Here is a 22,797-nt window from a genome sequence, read left to right on the forward strand (position 1 = left end):
CTACTCCAGGCAGTGGATAAGAGCGGTGTTGTCTGAACACGTCCTGCCACACACAGGATGCAAATCAACATTCGGACAGGCTCAAGTTGTGTTTATCTTTGTTCATGGTCCCTGCTTCTTTTTGTAAAGTCTTGTAAGTTTACTTTTCCTCAGATGTTCTGATACTCTTCCTACTCAAATTAGTAATTTCTGCTCTCTGTATTATTAATCTACTTAGAAAATGGAATGGTACTAAGGTAGACTGGCAATCTGTTAAGAGCCAATGAAGGCAAACTTTCAGGTAGGTTCCTAACACAGACGTGTGTGTTACAATGAAAGCCCATATTGACAAGGTCTGTGAATGATTTGGATTTACTACTGGGTTTTTTTTAACTCATATACAGCTAATGTACATTTTCCCCAAATTCATTTTTGCTTACTAACCCTACAGTTCATACCCTTATGATTTACTTCATCAAAAGCAATCACTTAAGCATTGTACACGGGCATGTTTGTGGCCTGCGTTCTCACTGGCTGCCAAGCACGACACAAACGAGACTAAGTTCATCAGGAAATGAGGGTGCACGTGACCCAGGGCCACACCAACTCATCTACTGCCCTGCGCCACAACCACAGCAGGAGGTGCCGTAAAATCTACAAAATCCTTCTGCCAGCTCTGAGCCGACAACAGTACTTACAGGTTCCGGGGGCCTCGTGCCAGCCAGGGGAGCGCACACACGCGGCGCTGCTGCACCGGCCAGGGGCGGGGTCCAGCCAACGTGCCCGCTGTTTGGTGGATTGTACACTTGGACATTTCTGGCCAGTCCTCTCACCACTGAGAAAAGAAAAGGCAACACAGATTTCTTATGTCTATTTACACATGTCAAGCTATCACTTATCCCAAACTTCTGCTCTGTAGTAGGAGAAATACTGACTTCCTTAAACTTTGGATTATCTACACACAAAACAGATGAAAACTCTCCAAATACAAATTTAGCCAAACTTAGCCAATTAGGGCCTTGGTCTCTACGGAAGCTAAGTTGGTGCCAATAAAAACAAGCTAGTAAAGGCAGCAGTACTGGGTTGGCCATAAAGGGACAAGGGACAAGGGCAAGAAATCAGAAAAGAAGCTTCAGCTTTCCAGCACAGGTCATGGAGAGAGAGACAAGAGGATTCTATCATCTCCACCTCTAAATGAGAACTGACAACACCGAGGATGCCCATCTAATCCGGGCAGCTAGGTTAGCCAGTTTCAATCATTCATTTCTTCTCATTCAATAGACAGAGACTGAAGGTCGTCTGATTAAAGGAAAAGGCAAACAGGGAGAAATTAAAGATACACTCAGTTCTCAATTAACTACCCAAATAGGGACTTAGAAAGACATGCAAATTAAATCCATGTATTAACCCCAAACTCCAGTTTAGCCAGTAACATCACTTTTCTAGACTACTAATCTTTTGCCAAAAGAAGTCATCCACACTTGCTTTCTTTTAGCCATCAGCACGTGTATTTTTAAGCCAAAAAAAAATTTAGAGGTATGCACCAAACCCTTTAAACAATACTGCAAAGAACTATAAAACCACTCTGAACTGGTTTCTCAACATGTTAACAGCAAATGAAAGCACAGATTTTCAACACCAAAAAGTACTTCACCAGCAAATAGAGAAATGTGCTATCAGGTAATGTGACCAATAGATTTCAACAACTGACACTGAAAGCCACTGACAAAATACTGCTTCACACAAATTTATCAAGCAGAAAGTAAAGCTCATGAACTTCTGTCAGTGACAGAGAATACTGATAACTGTATACACACTTATAAATCCTGAAGTTATCATTTCAGAAGAATGTCACTATACATTTTTTATTTCATACACTAAAATATTAACTGATGAGGGTTGGGTGGTAAACTATGGGCAATCGTTACATTTCTCTTCCATCATTATTAATGTCCCAAATTTTCTTTAACAGGCCTATATGGCCTTTATACTGAAAAGCAAAACGCATCATGAAAAAACTAAATCTTTCTGCCTTCTTACTTCCATGTCCTTCCAGTGTCTGCTGTACGCTCTCCATCGCCCTCAGTATATAAACGGGAACCACTGTAACGGTGTATGGAGAGGAGTCAGATCAGGAGAGGCCAGGCAGGGGGCCACCAGCTCAGAGGACAGACTGACCCCGAGGCCTAGACATGACCCTGGTCACACACTGAGCCTTGATCTGCATCACAGACTGACTTTTGATACTGGACACAGGGTGCCTGGCTCCCATCACAGACAAGCCCTGATCCAGGTCACAGACTGCACCCCGAACTTGGCTGCGCTTCTATCACGGAGGTACACTCAGCGAGTGGTGGCTGCTCCCCATCTCGTACTGAGCCCTGATCCAAGTCACAGATTGCCCCCTGACCTTGGCCACGCTCCCAACACGGAGGGGCATTCAGCGAGTGGTGGCTTCTATTTCTGTTATCGTTGTGTCATTAACGTGTGTCCCACTCACAGTTGACCCGACAAATGTTATTCAGACCGATGCATCTACAACCGGGTGAGTTGCTGAGTGGGCACAGTGCTCCTGGGCTGGGTGGGCTATGACGGGGCAGGAGAGGAGTGGGCAAGGCTTGGGGGTGGGCTGCCCTCCAGGCCCAGAAGGAAGCAGCCATTCTTCGCTGGCTCAATGCCCCCTCTGTCTGGAAGCCTCATTTCCATCTCATTACAGGATGAATAGAGCCAATTAATGGTGGCCAGGCAGCCTTGGCCACCCAGGAGAGATGGCACATTGTGAGAGGGCTCCCAGCCTCCTTCCACCCTGGTGCCCCAGAATGGAGGCTGTGGCCTCTCTCGTCCCTGGGGCCCCAGTGGGCCGGGATGAGGGCCCTGGGAGAGACCCGCATCCTGCTAGGCCTTCCTGCTCCCTGGGCAGAGCTCTTCCCCAGCCCAGCAGGTGGGGCAGCAGAGGCAATGGGTCAGCCCCTGTCCATTCCTGCCCGGCCCTAGCCCACCAGGCTGGTTCCCCAGGCATCCAGGGCGTGGTCCAGGGCCTCTGAAGTTATGGCTTGTCCTGGGGCATGGGAGTTCCTCCTCAGCCCCTTGCATGGATGTCCAAATGAGGACCACAGGTGACAGGACGGCTCTCTTAATTCCCCCACCAAGTCCCCAGTCCCACCCACCCCAGCACCCATGGGTCCTGACTTGGCCCATCTGGCCAGGGGTAGGAAAATGCACAAAAGACTACCATAAGAGGGAGAGGGACGCAGAACTGAGACGCCGGGGGAGCAGGAGGGCAGCTGCACAGGGGCCCCCAGGTAGGGGTGGAGGTGGAGGAGAGGGGACAGTTGCTCTGGCCAGAGAAACACTTGCCAGACAGATATGTGATGTGGCCACGTGGCATTTGGACAGGCCGGGTGGTGGCAGGGCTAAAAAGAGGCCACGTGTTGGCCTGGGCCTCTTGCTGACTCCCAGCTTGGCTGGGGATGGAGGGACACAGGTGACACAGCCTCCCCTCGGCAGTGTGAGGGGCGAAGCTCCCTGGCACAGGATCAGACAGCAAGAACTGGGACGAGCACCTGCCTAGCTCAGCTGTGTGTCTTCTGAATGACTGCTGGACCTCTCTAGTCTGCATGCCAACCCACCCTGACACACATTTGTACACACACACACACACACACACACACACACACACACACTCTCCCAGTAGAGTGCTGGGCAGGAGACACCCCAGGTGGGTGGGACCACCAGCTGACAAGAGCTGACTCTTACCTCTGTCTCCCCCTTACAAGCTGTGTGACCTTGACTGCTGTTTAACCTCTGTGCCTCATTGCACTACATAAGTATTAATGCAGGGCCTGCTGTGTACCAGGTTTCATCAGCCAGCAGGGCAAACTTCCCTGCTGTTGGGGGGTACATCGTGGAAGAACAGAGAAGAAGGACGCGGGAATTATCCAGTATTCACAGGCGATGCCATGTGGGAAGAGAAAAAGACACGGGATACAGTGAGAGTGTGGCTGGGGCTGCTGCCACTTGAAGCAGCATGGTCAGGGGCTCAGGGCGGCCAAGGCACGAGCAAGCTGAGGGAAGTGGCCCCGTGGGCACGTGGGGAAGAGTGTTCCAGAGTGGGGAACAGCCCATGCAAAGGCCCTGCGCAGGTGGCCACCTGGCTGCTGGGAGGAGTAAACTGGTTAACAAGTGGTGATTCCTGCACAAAGGAGACACAGACGCGGCTGCTGTCACCACCACCAAGATGATTTTCATTCCCAAGGTCTCAGAGCATCAAGGCCTTCGGAGTCTCGGGCACACGCATGGGGGTCTGAGCTGACCCTGGGCCTGGGTGACCGTGTCCTGTCCTGCAGCCGAGCTCCCCACTTCACACTGTGGCAGCCCCAGCCCTCGGGCCCTGCGAGCCATCTTCCCCCAAGACCCCCAGCCCTGCCACACAGCTTTGACACGCGCTTTGTCACAACTACTGAAATCAGCCTACACACACACTCATACACGGTGGACACGAGTACCTCCCACGCTCACACACATGCACAGAAGAACCCAATGCACACGTGCACATACCGACATGCTGGAAGGGGGCAGGCATGACCATGTGCACACACGTGCCCCATGCACTGCACACACGCAAACACACCCCTTGCACACACGATATATGCTGGCAATGCATATGTGAATACACACACACATGCCATGTACATGCACACACAGTACTTGTAAACATGGATGCACGAAGACAGACATGCTCGCACAACACACAGCGCACGTACACACACATGGATGCAGGAGCACAAGTACGTGCACACACACACACAGGTGCAGTTCTGCCCGCCCCCTTCCAGCACCACTCCCCAGCATTACCATTCTCAGAATCTCTGCGCACGGCCATGGTACCCAACCCCATCTCCTAACCTCCCTCTCCCTGCCCCAGCCCTCAAGATTCCCTATCAGATAATGAACAAAGATACAGGTGACTTTTCATCAGTAACATTGCTTAGAAACACTTTCACCCCAGTTCTCATTCCTCATGACAAGCAAGGAAAAAGATGTTTTTACTCTCAGTTTTAAAGACGAGGGGTCTGAGGGGATGGAGGAGCTGATGGGTTGGGCCCAGGGACACTCACTGTGTGTGTGTGTGTCAGGCGGGGATTTGAACCTGACCTGGTCCTATCCTGGGGCACTAGGTCCCAGAGTTCCGTCCTCCAACGACATTCCCACCCGTGGGCCTCTCACATCCAAGCCCACTCTGACATCTGAATCTTCCTCCCCAGCACATTCCTCCCACTGCTTCACCACCTTGGCTGACGACCTCAGTGCCAGCCAGGAATCTGGGAGTGGTCCACCCACCTCCTTCCTCCATACTCACATCCTTTGCATCCACAAGTTCACCAGCTCCACCCCTACCCCTCAGACCCTGCTCCTTCCTCCCGACTGGGCCGGCTTTCTGCAGCACCAACAGCACACATATCACACCAGCCCTGCCTCCTTGATCTTCTCCAGAGAGCTCTGCACCGCTGGGTCTATCCGGTCTCTCCTCAGCACACTCCCTGCCCTCATGCTAACACAGACCAGCTCCAGTGTGGGCCAGGCCCCAGGGCCATCATGTCCACTGTGACCCAGCACTCCACAAAGCAGGTGGCATTTTGCTGGCAAAGATACCGAGCCTCAGGGAGCAGGTGACCACTGGAGTGTTGCCACATAAGATGCACAGCCAGGCCACTGCCCACCTGGTCCTCCTGCACCCTCCCACCTCCAAAACCAACCACTGCCCTGCATCTCTGCTCCTCGAAAGAGCCGTCTATAGTCTGTTCCATTCACCTCCTCCCTACCCGCTGAGGACCACTCCCGCCAGCACGCCAGCCTTGGGGAAGGGGGAGCTGCCCCAGCCAAGGTCACAGTGACCTCCACCTTGCCCAGCCTGAACAGCCCTGGGGGCCCTGATCCCTGACGGGAGACGGGGATTTTCTGATGTGTCCTGGATGCCACACCTGCACCCCCTTCCCAGGGCTCTGGCCACCTCTTCCCTCCTCTCCTGATCCTCTCCGGCACCTTGCTGCTTCACAGAACTTTCTAATCTGGGGGTCCTCGGCCTGGGCCATCAATAGAAACAGGTCCAGGATAACCAGCTTCCTTTGTAACCCCACTTAGCTTATTCTGTGCCTCTACAGAGGCTATTCTTTGGAACCCATCAGTGCCACTGGCTCAGGAGAGGCCAAGGGCCCTGGACCATGTCACCTGGCCCTGTGACGGCCAGTAAGCATGAACGCCCAAGCCTAGCCTGGCACCTGCTGCCCTCCCTGCCCTGGCTAAGGCTCCAGCCTCCTGCAACATCCTGGGCTTTCTGCAAAGGGGGGCTCCCCACCTGCCCTGCTGCCATGGAGGCCCGGCCGGGGTCCCAGCCCACTGCTCATGCCCTCCTGTAGGGGTGGCCTTCTCACCAAGGAAACCAAACTGCTAAAAAGGCAGACTGTGCCCCAGCCCCTCCTTGCTGGGACCCGCCCAGCACACAGGTACCCCTGCCTTTGCCTCCGACACCCACAGGGCTTGCCCACACCTCTTCCAGCATCTTGAACACGGCCCCCTGAACAAGACAGCCACTGACTCCAGATGACACACAGCAGGGACACTCCCACCCTTCACCTGACCCCTGCTTCTTGTGTTTGGCTGTTAACACCTTCCCCCTCCCCTGACCCGGAAGGCAGCTCCAGGACACAAAGGGCTTTCCTTGCGCCCCTTCACTGCACCTCGTCCCTGGCACCAGAACACTTCGCAAGCACTGAGGAACTAGCTGCTCGGTAAGGATTTGTGCAGCCACAAGACGTACAAACCCCAAAGGACATCTCCTGACCACACTTCCCGACGGCCCACTCTCATTTTTTCTCCCAAGTCCCAGGAGGCCCCTGCAGACCCTGGCCACAGGCCACGGCAGCCTGCTGGCCCATCAGAATCGTCCTACCTGCAGAAGAGGAGGGACCTTCGCCCAGCCAGAAATGAAACACTCCCTTATCCCAGGAGAAACCAGACCATCCTTCCCTGCACACTCAGCAAGCACCTCCCAGTGTGCCACACCATGCCTGGCCCTGGGGGCCTAAGGCAGGCACCCCAGGTCCCTATTCTCACAGTGCAACTGGCTTCCCCGAGGGAGCCCTCAGGGACGGGTGGCCAGGGCACGCCTGAAGAGGACACCCTCTCCCCCTTGCCCTCTGCCCAGAGGGCTGCCCCCTGGGCCTCTCCCCACCGGTCACTCACCTGGGGCGCATCCCCGCCCCGGTCCTGGATCAGGCTGGTGAGGCAGTTCTCAGGGCCACCAGCCACGTCGCTGCAGCTGCAGTTGCCCGTGACCAGGTGCTCCACGGAGAGGTCGTTGTTGGGGTGGGAGGGCCACACTCTAGGGCCTGCAGTCACTGTCTTGGGGAGGCTGCTGTCCCTTCATCTGCAGGAACTGCCTGCTGGCCTGCAGGAAGGCCAGGGGCCCCAAAGGGTCAAAGAGCCTCAGCACCTCATCACAGCTCTCCCTGCCCAGGTAGGTGCGCACGGACTCCAGGAAGGAGTCGAACTGGTAGGTGTGGATGCGGGCGGGGCTGCTGCAGGCGGTGCCTTGGCCACCCTCATGTAGAGCTTGTGCTGGCGCGGGTCTGGGTTGCGCAGCGTCCAGGAGCAGCGTGAGGTGCTGGAAGGGAACTCAGCAGCCTCCAAGAAGTACCTGAAGAACCTGCCCTGCATCAGCATGGGACACGGCTCAGCCCCAGGAACCACGTCTGCCCCCGAGGACACACAAGCCTGGTGCCCCCAGAAGCAGCAACAGCAGTGGATGGAAAATCCAAAGGGCACCCGGGGCCGCGCCTAGCTGGAGGGGCTGCCGGGGTTCCGCGGGCTGGGCAGGAAGGCACGGGCCAGGCCTTGGCATGCCAGGATGCAGAGGCAAGGCTGGGGCTACGTCCCAAAGACGCTGAGCCGAGGCAGGAGGAGGAGAGGGCTTCAGATGACCAAGGGGGCAGCAGTGACTCCTAATATCCGGGGCCCAGACGCCGGCCTGGGGCTGCCAGCAGCGGCTGGAAGAGAAACCAGAAGAGGGGACTGTGAGCCCCGTGGGGAAGCTGGGACTCCGGCATGCTGGGGGCAGTGCCCACCCCGAGCTTGGGGCCCTGACACAGGCTCTGGCCCTGCTCTCAAGCACCTGCTCTGTGCACCTGTCTGCCATCTGCCAGTGTGTTCACCTGCAAGGGCAGGGGGTGACAGGAAGCCAGGGGCCTGGCATGCCCTCTCCCACCTAGGCCTGGGTGGGAGCAGTGGGGCAGCCCAGACCTGGGCCACAGGCAACAGTAGCCTCAGCTGTGTCCATCTGGATGGACAGACTGGCACGGCCCCATGGGCTCTGGGCCTGCCTGCAAGCCCCATGGTGGCCATTACCATTCTGGGCCTCCGGGGCCTCTCTGACCTTACCCCTCCCCAACCCCACCTTTCAGGGAACGATCTACAAACCCAGCCAGGACAGTGGGGCAGAGGAGAAAGGTCATTCCAGGCATCTCCCAGCCTCCCTGCAGCCCCGCTCTCTGGACCTGAGCCCATGTCAGTGCAGAGATCCCTCCCACCTCTGCCTCCTCACATCAAGAGTGACCTATTCTTTGGAGGATGAGGGTGGGGTCAGACCTCAGTCTCTGGCTGTAACTTGGACATCCAACCGCCTCCTCTCTGCCCCACCCACCCCGCTGCCTGTCACATGGCCCCTCAGGTGCCCCTCCAGTCTCCCACCTGCACTCCTGCTAGGAAGCTCCCTTCCTCCCTTAACCCCTCCAGACTATACTGGAGCTAAAGCCTGGACCCACCACTGCCTCCTGCCTTGGCCAGGCTGGCACTGTTACCCTTCCCCCATTTCAAGGTGAAGAAACTGAGGCTCAGACAGGGTCACAGTGAGGAGGCGGGAGTACCCACCCCTGAACTCACAGACTGACCCCAATCTCGTGACCCTGGGGTGACCTGCCCTGCTCACGGAGAGGGTGCTGGCCGTGTGCCAACCGCTCACACCCGGGGGAGGGGGTGCTCCTGGCCCGGGTGAGCGGGGACGCAGCAGAGCTGTCCTGGCCTCAGGAAGCCAGCACCACCCACCCTGGACTCGCCCCCACGTGAACCCTGGAAGTTCCTTCTGCCTCTAACTTCAGTTTTCCCACTCTTCCTAAAGCCCCTGGCCGGCCATCGCCCCACGGAGAGCTAGGCCACTGGGTGGAGAGGGGAGACTGAAGTCTGCACCCCAGTGCCCGCCCGGCCTCCTGGTGCCAGCACCTCTGCTCTGCTGTCCGTGCACATGCCGGCCTCCTGCCCACAGGGACTCATTGCTTCTTGCTGCCTGGGCCCAGCAGTGACCCAAGGTCGGTCACTGTTCTGCAGCCCCCTCCTGGCGTCCTTCCTGACAGGTCTTCTAGGCACAGCAGGAGCTGGGCGTGGGGGGCCTCCTGGTTAAGAAGGCACCATGAACATCTTTCTTTTCTAATAGAAAGGCAGTGACTTCATGAAGTTGATGCTTCTAAGGTAATCTAGGAAATAAAAGATAAACCTTCACAAATCCTGTTCCTGGCGTCTGAAGATCCTAGTAAGATGGGAAAAAAAACTTAACAAATAATGAATTCAAACCCTAGTAGTACGCTACTTTACAGTATCATGTGCAAACATCTGACTTTCCAGTCTTGGAGTGGCCCATTTGGGACACTACTGAACCAGGGTCATTCATTTTTTTCCACTTTTTTATTTTAAAAGTTGTTATGCACCTGAATTATGTGTATCCACGACACAAAAGGCAACATGAACATATAAACAATAAGAGTATACACCAGAAATTGACAAGTATAACTATACACAAAATATTTAGAGCAAAATGACAATGACACCAGTACACATTAGCTTGTGGAACCTCAATAAAAATTCATAAACTGAAAGTTTCTAGTGAGTAAAGAAGAAATACCAATTAAGCTATGATAAAAGAAAGAAAAGTAGTACAGAAAAGAATGTCATAGAAAGAAACAACAGAGAAACAACAGAAGTTTTAAAAAATCCCCGATTAGTCTCTGAAAAGATTAAGTAGAATACCACTTTCCTACTAAGAAAATAGAGAAGCACACATAACATATTAACAGGTTAACACTTTAAGTCAGCCCGTTTATAAATCTCCGCCATCTGTGACGCCTTCCTGTCTGCCCCTCACCCGCACATTCAAACTGTTCATGCTGTTATTTCTACCACCGAGTTCTCATACGCCCACTCCTTTCACCCCGGGGGCCCTTCCACACCTCGACTGCACTCCTACAGCCGCCCCTTCGTTACACTGTCCAAATCCTGCCTCCTCATTCCCTTTTATACCAACACGAGAGCTCTCGTCAACACAAAGCCAAACACATCGGTCTCACAAAAGCCATCGAAGACGCCTATTTTTTTAAAAGCAGAATGTCAGCCAACCTCTGACCCTAAGTAAACACAGGAAACATTCTGCTACACCTTCTCACCTCCCACTCCTGTATCGCTGGGTCATCTCCTGCTCCCAGAGGGGACCAGCCAGGAGCTTTCACGATCATGTTCCCCCTCAACCTACAGGACATTTCCCTTGCTGCTTCTTCTCAAATTCCTATTCATCATTCCAGTCTTAGTTTCAACATCACATCTTCCATGAAAGTACCTCTGATCCATCAGTTACAAATAATTCCCTAATTTCCCACATCCTTTGCCACTCTCACTGTACCTCTTTTGTAAAACACAATTCTACCTGCATTACAAGTTTTAATTTACATTATCTGTCTCCTTCAAGAGACTGCAGTTCTTTGGGTGACGACTGTTTTAGCCATCTGTGTGTAACCCTTAGGAACTAGGACAGTGCCCTGTAATTAGCAAATACTCCAGAACTCTAAGTATACAGTCAGAATTGGATCTGACACTAAGTGGTAATTACGAGACTATTACTGAGAAATTTAACTTCACTGGAATTCAACGAACTGACTTCTTCAGACATATATCACCCACAAATCACTACAGTGATCTTGGGGAAGCATTCTTCCTACTTTTCCCTCAATCTTTCATGTAATGTCTGCAGAAATTACTTTCATAACAATAAATTGAAAAATAAAAATGCAATAAATGCAACAAACCTAACAGCCAAATTGGCTGAACACATACTGACAGTACAAAAATAGTAATTAAGGTTTAGCTGAACTAAATATCAAAAAGCCAACCAAGCATTTATGGAAGTTCCAAAAACAAATAATCTACACAGAATTACGGTAAAGGTATTTGAAGAAATGTGTGGGCTAAGGAGTCCAAGAAATGTGTCAGTGTGTTAAAAGGGTAAGACAATCTAAAAATCACCTACCAAGTGATTCTCTGAACCTCAGGAGGGCTATTTGAAAACATCAAGTCATAGGAAAACAATCCAATTCAAAAGTGGGCAAAGGATTTTAATGGACACTTCTCCAAAGAAGACATACAGATGGCCAATAAGGCCAAGAAAAGATGCTCAGCATCACTAATCATTAGGGAAATGCCTATCAAAACTACACTGAGATGCTACCGCACACCCACTAGGCTGAGCACTATCAAGAAAACAGACTATGACAAGTGTCAGTGAAGACGTAGAGCCTTGCAACCCTTTGTGCACTGCTGGCGAGAATGTAAAATGATATACCATTATGGAAAATGATATGGTGGTTCCTTAAAAAATTAAAAATAGAACTACCACTTAATCCAGCAATCCCACTTCTCAGTGTATACCCAGAAGAACTGAAAGCAGGGACTCAAAAAGATATTTGCACACTCATGTTCATAGCAGCATTATTCACAAGAGTCAAAAGGTGGGAGCAACCCAAGTGCCCTTGGATGGATGAATGGAAAAACTGAATGTAGTGTATACATAAAGTGGAGTATTACTTAGCTTTAAAAAATGAATGAAATTCTCTTATGTGCCACAACATGGATAAATCTTGAAGATCTTATGGTTTAAGTGCAATAAGCTAGAAACAGAGGACAAATTCTGTGGAGGGCATAGCCCAGTGGTAGAGCACATACCTAGCGTACACAAGGTCCTGGGTTCAATCCCCAAGACCTTCTTTAAAAATAAATAAATAAACAAACCTAATTACCTATCACCACCAAAAAAAAAAAAAAAAAAAAAGACAAATGCAAATACTGTTCAATTCCTCTTATATGAAGTCTCTAGAGTAATCAAATGCATAGAGTCTAAAGTAGAATGGTGGTTGCCAGGGGCAGTGAAGAATGGGAGTAATTACCTAATGAGTTTGGGAAGTTCAAAAAGATCTGGAGATGGAAGGTGGTGATGGCTGCAGAACAATGTGAATGTACTTAATGCCACTGAAATGGTAATAAACTTTGTCATTTTACAACAATTAAAAGAATAGAAGAAAATTTTTGAAAAACTGATAGGACACCAACTGTTGGTGAGAATGCGGAGCAACCACAACTCTCATACATCTCTGGTGGAACGTGAAATGCCACAATCACTTTGGAAAAAATGCCTGCTAAGTGCTTACAAAACTGAACCGACGCCTACCCTGCGATATCCCAGCCCCACTCCTTGGCAGTGACTGCAGGGGAAGGAGAGCATTTCCGTACAAGCGTGGTCACAGCAACTGTACTCGGAATAGTCAGAAGCTGGAACTAGCCCGGGTGTCAGTCACCAGGAGAACGGCGAAGCGGTGCTGTCTTCCTACAGTTAAACAGTGCGCAGCAGTAACAGGCACAAGGACTGACACGTGCAGTGACAGAGATAAGCCTCAAAACCATTACGCTGAGTCAAAGGAGAATTCTACTAGAGTAGCTACTGAATGATTCCACTAAAATGAATGAATAAAACAGGCAAAACTCACCCACAATGGAAAAAAACCCGGAAGTGTGGTTATCTCTGGGGGATGAAGTGGGGACTGACTGTGAAGGGACTTCCTGGGTTGAAGGTAATGGTCTCTATTTTGTTGGGGACTAGGGTTACACAGGTGTATGCATTTGTTAAAACTCAATAAATGCCACAATTAAAACTTATGCATTGCGTACGGTTATTTTACCTCAAAAAAATGCCACAGAGAAAGCAGCTCTAGTCAATGACACATGTGATAGAAATATTTACAGATAAAATGTACCCTGTCTGCAAGTTACTTTGAGACATAAGAAATTAAGATGGAATGATGAAAACTTACAGTTTTATACATCAAATAAAAAAAGATGGGACTGATAAATGGATAGAGGGCTAGATAGAAACATGACAAAGTACACAGTGTAAAATCTTACCTCTAGCATTATTAAAAAGGCACCAAGAATATCTGCTTTCTTTTCAAATAGTTAGGCAGTGACTTCATGAAGCTGATACTTCTGAGTAATCTAGGAAAAAGGAAATGACAAACCTTCACAAATCTTGTTCACGGAGTCAGAAGATTTTATTAATACTGGAAAAAAAAAATCCCTGTATAATAAAAAATGAATTCAAACCCTAGAAGTATGCTACTTTACAGTATAATATGCAAATATTTGACTTTCTAGTCTTGGAGCGGCCCATTTGGGACTCTAACTGAATCAAGGTCATTCATTTTTTTTCCACTTTAAAAGTTGTTTGTGCACCTGAATTATGTGTACCCACTGCAGAAAAGGTAACATGAATATATAAACAATAATAATATACACCAGAAACTGACAAGTGTAACTACACACAAAATATTTAGAACAAAATGACAATGAAGCCACTACACATTAGCCTATGGGATCGCAATAAAAATTCGTAAACTAAGTTTCTAGGGAGTAAAGGAGAAATACCAATTAAGCCACGATAAAACAAAGAAAATAACTACAGAAAAGAATGCCACAGAATCAACAGAGAAACAACAGAGGTTTTAAAAAATCCCCAATCAGTCTTTGGAAAGACTAACAAAGTAGAATAATACTTTCTTACTAAGGAAAAAGAGAAGCACAAATAACACACGAACAGGTTAACAGATCAAAGAAGGAAAAGATGTGATCATCTCAATAAATAGAGAAAAAAATCACTTGATAAAATGCAGCACAGCACCCGTTCTCGACAAAAATAAAAACAATATGAAACACTCTAACTCAAACTGGGAATGGAACTTCTTTAATTTAATTAAAAAATACTATCAAAATCCTACAATAAAAACCATATTTAACATAAAACGTTAAGACACATTCACTTTTAAATCAGGAACGACAGTGCACACTGTCATTGCCTCTTTTCAATAAAACCCCAGAGCTCCTAGACCTCTGCCAGGAGACTGAAAAAAGCGTAAGACTGGAAAGGGAAAAACTACCATGGTTCTCACACAAAATATTATGGTTATAATAAAAATCTAGACACTATTTGAATGAAAAAATACTTCAGCCTCGTTGCTAGATATAAAACAACATGCTAAACTTAGTAACATGCACCAACAGTAATCAGTAAAAAATGTCATTTCAACAAATGTCCTTTAGAATGTTAACAAGAAGTGTAAGTATCTGGGAACAAATTTAAGAAAATATGCAAGAGACAAGTAAAATATAAAGTGACAAAGCCTCACCAAAGTGCACAAAGGGCGTTTTTAAAAGGCAATCATGGTCCTGGATGTGAAAACAATACCATAAAATGTCAATTCTCCTGGAATGAATCTATAAACTCAATGCATTTCTTCATCAAAATCCTAGAAAATGTATTATTTATAAAGGTATGTGACAATGTGATTCCTAAATTGATATGAATTAGTAAGAGGTCAAGAACAGCCAAAGGGTTTTAAAGAAAAAGAATGACGAGGGAAGAATATTCTTTCAACTCATAAATCTTACTCTAAAGCTGTTTTCATTAAAATCTGCGGTATTAGTATAAGGAAAGAAAAACGACCAAAAAAACCCAGAACAGAATCCACAGAAACATCTACGTATATTTGGGAGTTTGGTGTGTGGCAGTAAAAATAAGGGAAGGACGGACAATAAACTGGCACGTGGAAGATCAGTCATCCACATGGAAAAAATATATAAATCCCTCTCTTGGTCTGTTTACAAAAATAAATTCCAGATAAAATGTAAGAAGCCAAACTATAAAACTCATATACAAGGATATCCTTTATGCCATTAAAGTAGCAATGGAAATAAAAGTCACACACACAAAACTTTAATGTTAAAGGAAAATACTGATAAATTAAAATGGAAATCACTGAAAACAAATTTAAAAAATACGCCATAATAGCATGGAAAGAGGCATCTCCAACATAAAAGAGCACTTAGCATTAGAAACCCAGAAATAACAAGAACTTTGAGAAATCAGTACAAAGGGCAAATCCTCACTAGGGAAACAGGCCAATGATGTGAACAGATAGTTCAGGGAAAAGAAAACCCAACGTGTCATTAAACACATGGAAAGAGATGCAGTGTCACGAGTGATCAGTGAGAGCCATCAGAACTGGCAGAAATTAAGAAGCCTAAAACAACAAGGCTACGTGTCACGTTCCATAAATAAAAAAAGACTTAAGACGTCTAAATATTAGGAACACGCAAGGATGTGGAAAAACAGCAAACTAAAAACACGGATGAGGAGAAATTTATCACAGCAATGGAGACCATGCACCATGGAGTCAGACTGGGTTTAATCTCAGGTGCTAGCACTGACCAGGTATAAACTTAAGCAGGTAATTTAATATGAGTCTCCCTTTGCTCATTTATACAATGGTGAATGATTAAGGGAAGTTGACTCTTGCCTCCTGTACACCATTGGTCTTACCTGAACGGTTTCTTCTAGGCGGCAGCATTCCACGCCTGGCAGCATCTCTATAACCTGCTGGGGGCTGAACGGACACAACAGCTCAGTGAACGGCTCTGCGACACACGGTATTGAGAAGTTTGGTAGGGAGTATCTTTGAAATAATCATTGATTTTTTTCGCCCCACATATTTCTTGCCTCTATCTTACTCCCTGTTTTAAGAGACAGATCATTCCTTAGAGAACAGAAGTTACAGAAGAATATGAGAAATAACAGAGCTGCTTATTGCCTATGAGTTTTAAACACTCAGTTTTGTAGGAAACAAGAACAATTCATGGCAGAAAGATTTAGGTGGGAATCTCATGGGGAAAGCCCAGAGCAATGAGGTGTACAGGACATGGGCACCATTTCCTGCATAGAAAACAAGAGGAATCAGGAAGCCCTCACAGAACAGCGAACTCGCATCTCTGAGACCGAGCCTGGTGGAGCCACACAGAACTTCCTGCACCTCAACATGGAACAGATCAGGGAAATGGTTCCCATCAGTCTCAGAATGGAAGGGAAGGAATAACATCACTGGATGTGATGAGCCAGGTCTCAGCAACACTTGCGCAGGCCGGCTCCCCAGGACCAGACAGCAACCAGGACAGCTCAGCGGGTGCCCAGTGTACGCAGGCGACACAGAGGGCCAGGTAAGCGTCATTCCACATCCCACCACCTCCTAACTCCTTGGCAGTAGAAGACTCCAAAGCACAGACACACTCATGGAGAAAACGGAGAGGTCTTGCATTGCTACGAATTTGGGAACGACGAATTAAGTTGTAAATCAAGTGAGTTATTTAAAATTATACACCAGTACCCATCTTACATAAATCAGTTCGTAGACACAAAGGCACAAGTATATGGAATACGTGGTCCCTGCACTGTTTTCCTAGACAGTGTTTCATGCTCAAATAGGTTTGGGAAATGCTGTCTTTTCCTTTGGGACATCAAAATGCCCATTAACATGTAAAGATGCCCAGTATTTTCCCATTGATTTGACCTGGGAGAGCCTTTTGGAGAAATTGGTGATCTACGATCCTGGGAAGACGTCTTAGTAAGCACTGCTCTCAACTTATCTTAAGTCTTAATTTTACCCGTTCACTCACCTACTCAAAATCCTTCACTGAGTTTCAATGGATCTTTAGATTTGGTTTTCAGAGACATTTCTTTTTTAAGAGCCTCCGCAATGCAACCTGCCCTAGTCATCAGTCGTCACTGTTTCCCTGTGTAGCTCCTTTCCTTCAGCTACGTCACACTCTTCACTGTCCTGAACAAGATACATTCTTGTTGCTAAGTGTAATTCTCAACTCCCCGTGGTCTCTACACGCCCACAAACGAGGTGGCCATTTGGGTTCTACTCTCCCAGAAATGTCACAGAGCTGCCCCGGACCATTCCAGCTCCAACCAGCTGTTCTCTGATAACACACGAGCATGTCACCCACTTACAAGCTGGCTTCTGTGGTGCTTTGCCACGGCAGGAATGATGCCAATATGTTTACACATCATTCAACAAATCCAAATTCCGGTGTTGAATGATTGTATTTTGCCTTAGTTTTATGTTACTTTCAGTGGCTGGCTAAATGTCTACCCCTAAAAATGAAGGAACATGTGCACTTTTCTCAGAGTAGAAACTTTACATACATTGGGAATGACTGCAAATTTTAAAACGAAAGAGGCAGAACACAGCCCACAGGACTTCAGTGGGCGGCAGCAAGACATCAGTTTGACTAAGTTAGTTTGTTAGAGAGCACGTCACAGTGTTCACTGTTCACAAGTCCCAGGACGTACTATCTCTATTTATCATGTAAAAAATTTGGTATTGGTGTGACGTATTTGGGAAGAATTGTATGCGTGTGTGTGAGATTTCTTTTAAATAGCAAGATTCCATAATTAAAGGGACAAAAACATGGCTGGACAATACACCTGTCACTTGTTGAGCCAAGAAAGACATGCAAAAGCCCCTCAAATCTGAAAAGGAGACAGAAAGCACAGTAGGTAAAGAAAAGCTGAAGTTCAGCTAATTTGTCCAATGCAACTCCTACAGGATATTCTTGCCATGGGAAAATAGGTAATATTCACCCTCAGGATACTCAAGAACAATACATCCTTGAAAAAGTCAATTTACTAACTTTATGAAAGATGTTACAAACTGATAAACCGTAAAAGGACCAAACTGTCTCATTTAGACTGAAGTTAAGGCAATTACACTTTCTGATAGTGGTCTTTATCACTGCTCCTAAGATCTGTGCAATCACCCGTCAACCTGCATTAGTGGTCTAATTAAGGTTAAACATTTTCAAAATTGTATTCCAGAAAGAAAGCTATTGATAGGCTATCTTTATGTGAGAAAACTAATTTTCTCCATGGTCATTAATTACTGTGATATACTGAATGGTATATATATATATATATATATATATATATATTCCATTTAATACATGTATTTATATGTTATAAAATATATATTATACATAAGTATATATATGTGTACACACTCAACTTTTTATTCCATAAAAGCAACATGTAAGATTTTGGGGGGATAGATTATGTAGTTGTACAAAAAGCCGTCTTTTTCCAGAAAACATTAGGCGATGTGTCTTTCCTATTTCTCTGTAACTCCCTCTATTCTGGCCAAATGAGCCACTACGGAGTCTAAAGATCTGTAATGAATGGTGACTGTTTTTCACTTTTATGCTTTTCATGCCAACAGCATAACTGGTGCCGGGAAGAAACTGATTTCTGTTCGGCCCTAGACCTAAATGTCAGTATTCATTCAGTTGGCTTAGCCTTTCCAAAGAATAAAACCACTCCTTTGTCACGTGAAAGAAACACTAGCAAACAAAACTGTCACAAGAGAGATATAATTCCCTAAAATGGAAAAAGAAACGACTTTGTGAGAATGGGAGCTTTTCCAAAACGTAAAGGAGTAAGACTAGTTGAGGGGAGGGGGGACAATGGGAGGCGTCGGCACTACCCCCATCCAGCCAGGCCCCGCGGTCAGCCTCCGGTGGGGGGGGGGGGGGATAAGCAACCAGGGTGCTCACCACCCACCCCGGCGCCACCCCCTCCACACCTGCTGTTCCCTCCCCTGCTCATTCCTTCAATCAAAGCCACTGAGCTCAGTGGGGTGTAGCGTGACTGCAGTTGGACCTGCCCCAGGGCAGGGGGAGGGCCTGTGCAGGCTGGGGGCAGCTGGCGTCACTCTGGGGAACAAAGGAGTCAACTCAGGGTTCAAGCAGTGACAGGGCAGAGCCTGGGGACTTGGGAACAGACATTTGAGGAGTGAGAGACCATTCTTGCAGCCATCAGGACAAGGCTTCTCACTGCAACGGGCACACGGAAGGCACAGGTCTCCAGGCCAGGTCCCCCAGGCTTTTCCGTGTTGGAGGCACGGACACTGGCAGCGGACGCCGAGGCTTCCTCTGCTGGAACGGCACCTGTGAGCGCTTCAGAGGAGCTGACGCCTCACCTGCCTGTACACCTGGCTGCCTTGGGGAGAGTGGGGAAGGGCAAGGGGGCCAGATTCTGGGGGGATTTGGGAGGGGCAGCCCCAAGCTTGCTGATGGACAAAGCGTCATGCTAACTAAACACTAGCACTTGTCATCTGCCTCTACAAGGACTGGATCACGTTGTCACCTGCCATCTAACTCTGCTTGGATCAAAGTGTGAGCCACTGCAGCCTCTGACCTCCAACACACCTGAAAGGAGTTCAGGAATGAGGCGCTCTGCTCTGGGAAAACTGGTGGACCAGGCCTTCAGACAGTTAGATATTTTCAGGAGATATTATGAGCCCAAATTCTTGTGTCTCCTCCAATCTGGAAAAACACTGAATTCATCAGCGGTGACAACCGCTCCCCCTGACCTGCAACTAGCCTCTGCCTAGGTGTGTGCTTGACCGCGCACACAACCTCCTCTTCACTGAAACCACATGTAACACTGAGCTCTCCCCTGCCTCCTCAGAACAGCTTCTCACAGCTCTCTGGGACGCTGTCTCCTGGGCTCTAGTCCTCTTTTTGCCCCCGATAAAACTTAGCCCAAAACTCTCACGTTGTGTGGTTTTATTTTAGTCGACATCCCCTAAACAGACTCAGCAGTGGGGCCCTGGGGCTCCCCAGGCTTATGGCACCCAGCCCAGGAGACCCCAGGGGAAGGTGAGGTGGGGAACTGGGTGCCCCCGGGAAGGTGCCCCCTCATCAGGCAGGATTGGCCCCCCGTAAACGTGGAGGGTCAGCAATGTGGGCGGGGTGAGTTCAGTGGAAATGGGAGCAGAGGATGTGCAGACTCCTTCGAGGTCTGCTGCCCCTGCTTTCCGAGGCCCCTCACTCCCTGCCAACCCCCTGCCCTACCCGCTTGATACCACAGTCCCGACTCCCAGCCCCGTTACCTCTCACACAATCACAGCACCCTGAGTCTGGTCTGCCCCGCACCTGCCACTAGCTCACCCACCCAACAAATGGTGCCTGGGATCCTTCACGGAGGCCACTGGGACAAGGACAACTGAGTAACACACATTTCCAAACCATGTAAGAGCTGGGGCTGACAGACGCTGGGCACAGGGCCGGGGAGCAGGTCCTTGCAGAGGGGTGACCTGCAGGTGGTAGGACAGGCCCCGGGAGTGCGATGGCAAAGGTTATGTGTCAGGAGACGCTGAGCTGCAAGCCACACAGGGCCGGCACCGCCACTCCTGGGAACACCCCTCCTGGCCACACTGCTGTCACATTCGACCTAGTCCCCTGCTATCAGGCCACAGTCCACCCTATGCTTAGGGGACATTCAGCTCCGAGTCCTTAGGGAGGCAAGTGCCTGCACATGGCTGACATCATCCTGGGCGTTAGCAGCTGTGAAGGGAGCAGGTGGGGGCAGCAGTGATGACTTCTCACAGGTGCCCCTTCCCCACTCGCACTAAGGCACGTCCCAGACACGAACACTGCTCCCCGCCCAGCAGTGGAGAAGGCGCCGTCCTCCCCCGACCTTCACTCTCATTTAGATGTTTGTATGGCCGACCCCAGCAAGGACCGCTCCTGGCCCGGGCCCAGGGCAGCACAGAAGTGACCTTGCACTTGCACCTGTTGACCACGTCCCAGGCTCGGGGTGGATGCCCTGGGTTTCCATCCTGCCTGCACCTAACTGCAGGACACCACCCTTCCCCCTATGGGCTGTGGTCCCCACAAATGGGGGTCCCCAGGAGCTCTGGTCCCCTAGGGTTGTGGCATCCCTGCCCTCTGAGGGGCTGGGTCTGCACCGCTGTCTCCCGTGGTCCCGCAGCCTGCAGCCCTGGCCCCTCCAGAGAACCAGCTGTTCGGGCTGGCAGCCAGGAGGCGGGCAGCTGCTGGACTCACTCAAAACTTGCAGGATGGCAACGCAGGCTCTCTGGCCTCGGCCTCTCCCCCATCAAGTGTCCCCTGGCTCCGCAGTCTCTGGTGGCGACAATCAAGGGAGCATGCACGGGCTCCTGACCTCCAGCAGAGGGACAGGAAGCTTCTCCTTGCCACTTTCCCCATCTCTGTATTACCAGCTTCCCATGCATTTTATCATTTAATCTTAGAAATAATCCACAGCTCAGCTCTGTAAAGAAAACTGAGGCTCAGAGAGGTGGGAGGATTGCCGGACGCCACACAGCAAGACAGTAGGAGGGCCAGGATTCCAGTTTTTATTTGTCTCACCATCTCACATCCCCTCCACATCGCCAAAGCCTACAACATTTGAGCAGTGAAATCAGGACTGGGAATCACAGACCTGAAACGAACCCTCAAGGATGGTCTAACACCCAGACCAGATGGAGGGGGCCCTCCCTAAGGCCCATTCAACACGAGGGCGAAGCCCGATCAACGGAGGTCTCCCAGGCCATTTGCAGAGCTTTTCAGGCTGCCCTGGGCATCAGCCAAGGACTGGCCCCAAGCAGGACATGTGGGTTGTGGTCTCTGACTGGAGGACCCTCACTTGCATCTTAGGCACACCCTGACCTGGCAAACGTCAGGGGATCCTTGGCCCTCCTTCTTTCAGTTACACCTCTAGGACACATCCTCATATACCCACAACATCTGGAAGTTCTTCCCCATGTCTGACTGAAATCCTTCCTGCTGCAGAGGACACCTATTACCATCTCTGCAACACAAGCAGGTCCTTCCTTCCTCGAGCACACAGTGACCGCTCCCACATGTGGGAGACCATTTGCTGCCTCTTGTCTGAACTTCAGAAACTTGGAATACCTGGGTCACGGATCCAGGCCCCCACTCCTGGGCTCAAACCTGAGGAATCTAGGTCAGTGACATCTGCTCCTCCCCACTCCCCAGGTCCAGGGTGACAGAAGGAGCTGGGGCAGGGGCCCCTCCCAGCACCAGGAGCTTGGAGCTCCTCCCTGCCTGAGGTGAAGGGGGGTTGTAGGGGGCCCCAGGCCCCTCAAATCAGAGCTCCCAGAGAAGAGGCTGTGCCTCCCTCATCAGACCAGGGTCTCCAGGAAGGCCCAGCCACTGCCCACTCCTCTGCAGGCCACCAGGTCCTCACTACAGGCTCCTCCCACCCCACTCTGGCCAAAGCCCCCATGTCACCAAACCCCAGGGACAACCACCTGTCCCTTTCGCTCCGCTTCTGAGCTCCTCTTCTGCCCTCAGTCAGCACCCCAGGGCCTGACCCTGAGCTGGGACCTGAGTTTCCTCTGCCGCTCCCCAGCCCTCGGATCCCTTGGTCAGTCAAGAATACAGCCAGCAACCTCCTTCCACCCCCACGCCACCCTCATCCACCCACCTCACTCCCTGGACAGCCGGCCTCCCGATCCCACATCCCCCCGATGCCAAGTTGTCCTCCACAGCGTGTTAGGCCAGTCACTGCCATGGTAAGCTGCCCCTCCGGTGGCTGTTCAAGGCCTGCACACCCGCCAGCTGCATACCACCTGCGGGTCCTCCCACCATGTGATGGCCCTATTTTCCTGCTGGCATCATCCTCTGGGAGGGCAGTAACAGAATCTGGCTTGCTCACCACGCTGCCTGCACCCCAGTAGGGGCAGAGTGCCCAGCTAAGACTTGCTATGCAGGGACAAGTGAGGCCCTATGGCCGGGCAG

General features: G+C 49.7%; 1 protein-coding gene and 1 pseudogene across 2 annotated transcripts in view; both read right to left on the reverse strand.

The window, feature by feature from the left end:
• Positions 1-678: 678 nt before the first annotated feature.
• Positions 679-9,500, reverse strand: LOC141574616 (adhesion G protein-coupled receptor B1-like; annotated as a pseudogene).
• Positions 9,501-13,248: 3,748 nt separating this feature from the next.
• LOC141574617 (adhesion G protein-coupled receptor B1-like) overlaps positions 13,249-22,797 on the reverse strand; it is a 28,775-nt gene continuing 19,226 nt past the window's right edge. The window contains exon 2 of one of the 2 annotated variants that reach the window (XM_074350055.1): positions 13,249-13,338. The gene's annotated coding sequence lies outside the window, so the exon portion shown is untranslated. Of the gene's footprint in view, positions 13,339-15,718; positions 15,783-22,797 lie in introns of those variants that run through there. The other variant, XM_074350054.1, reaches the window with a different exon arrangement.

Source organism: Camelus bactrianus, chromosome 22, assembly GCF_048773025.1.
Source record: "Camelus bactrianus isolate YW-2024 breed Bactrian camel chromosome 22, ASM4877302v1, whole genome shotgun sequence".
NCBI classification, from domain to species: domain Eukaryota; kingdom Metazoa; phylum Chordata; class Mammalia; order Artiodactyla; family Camelidae; genus Camelus; species Camelus bactrianus.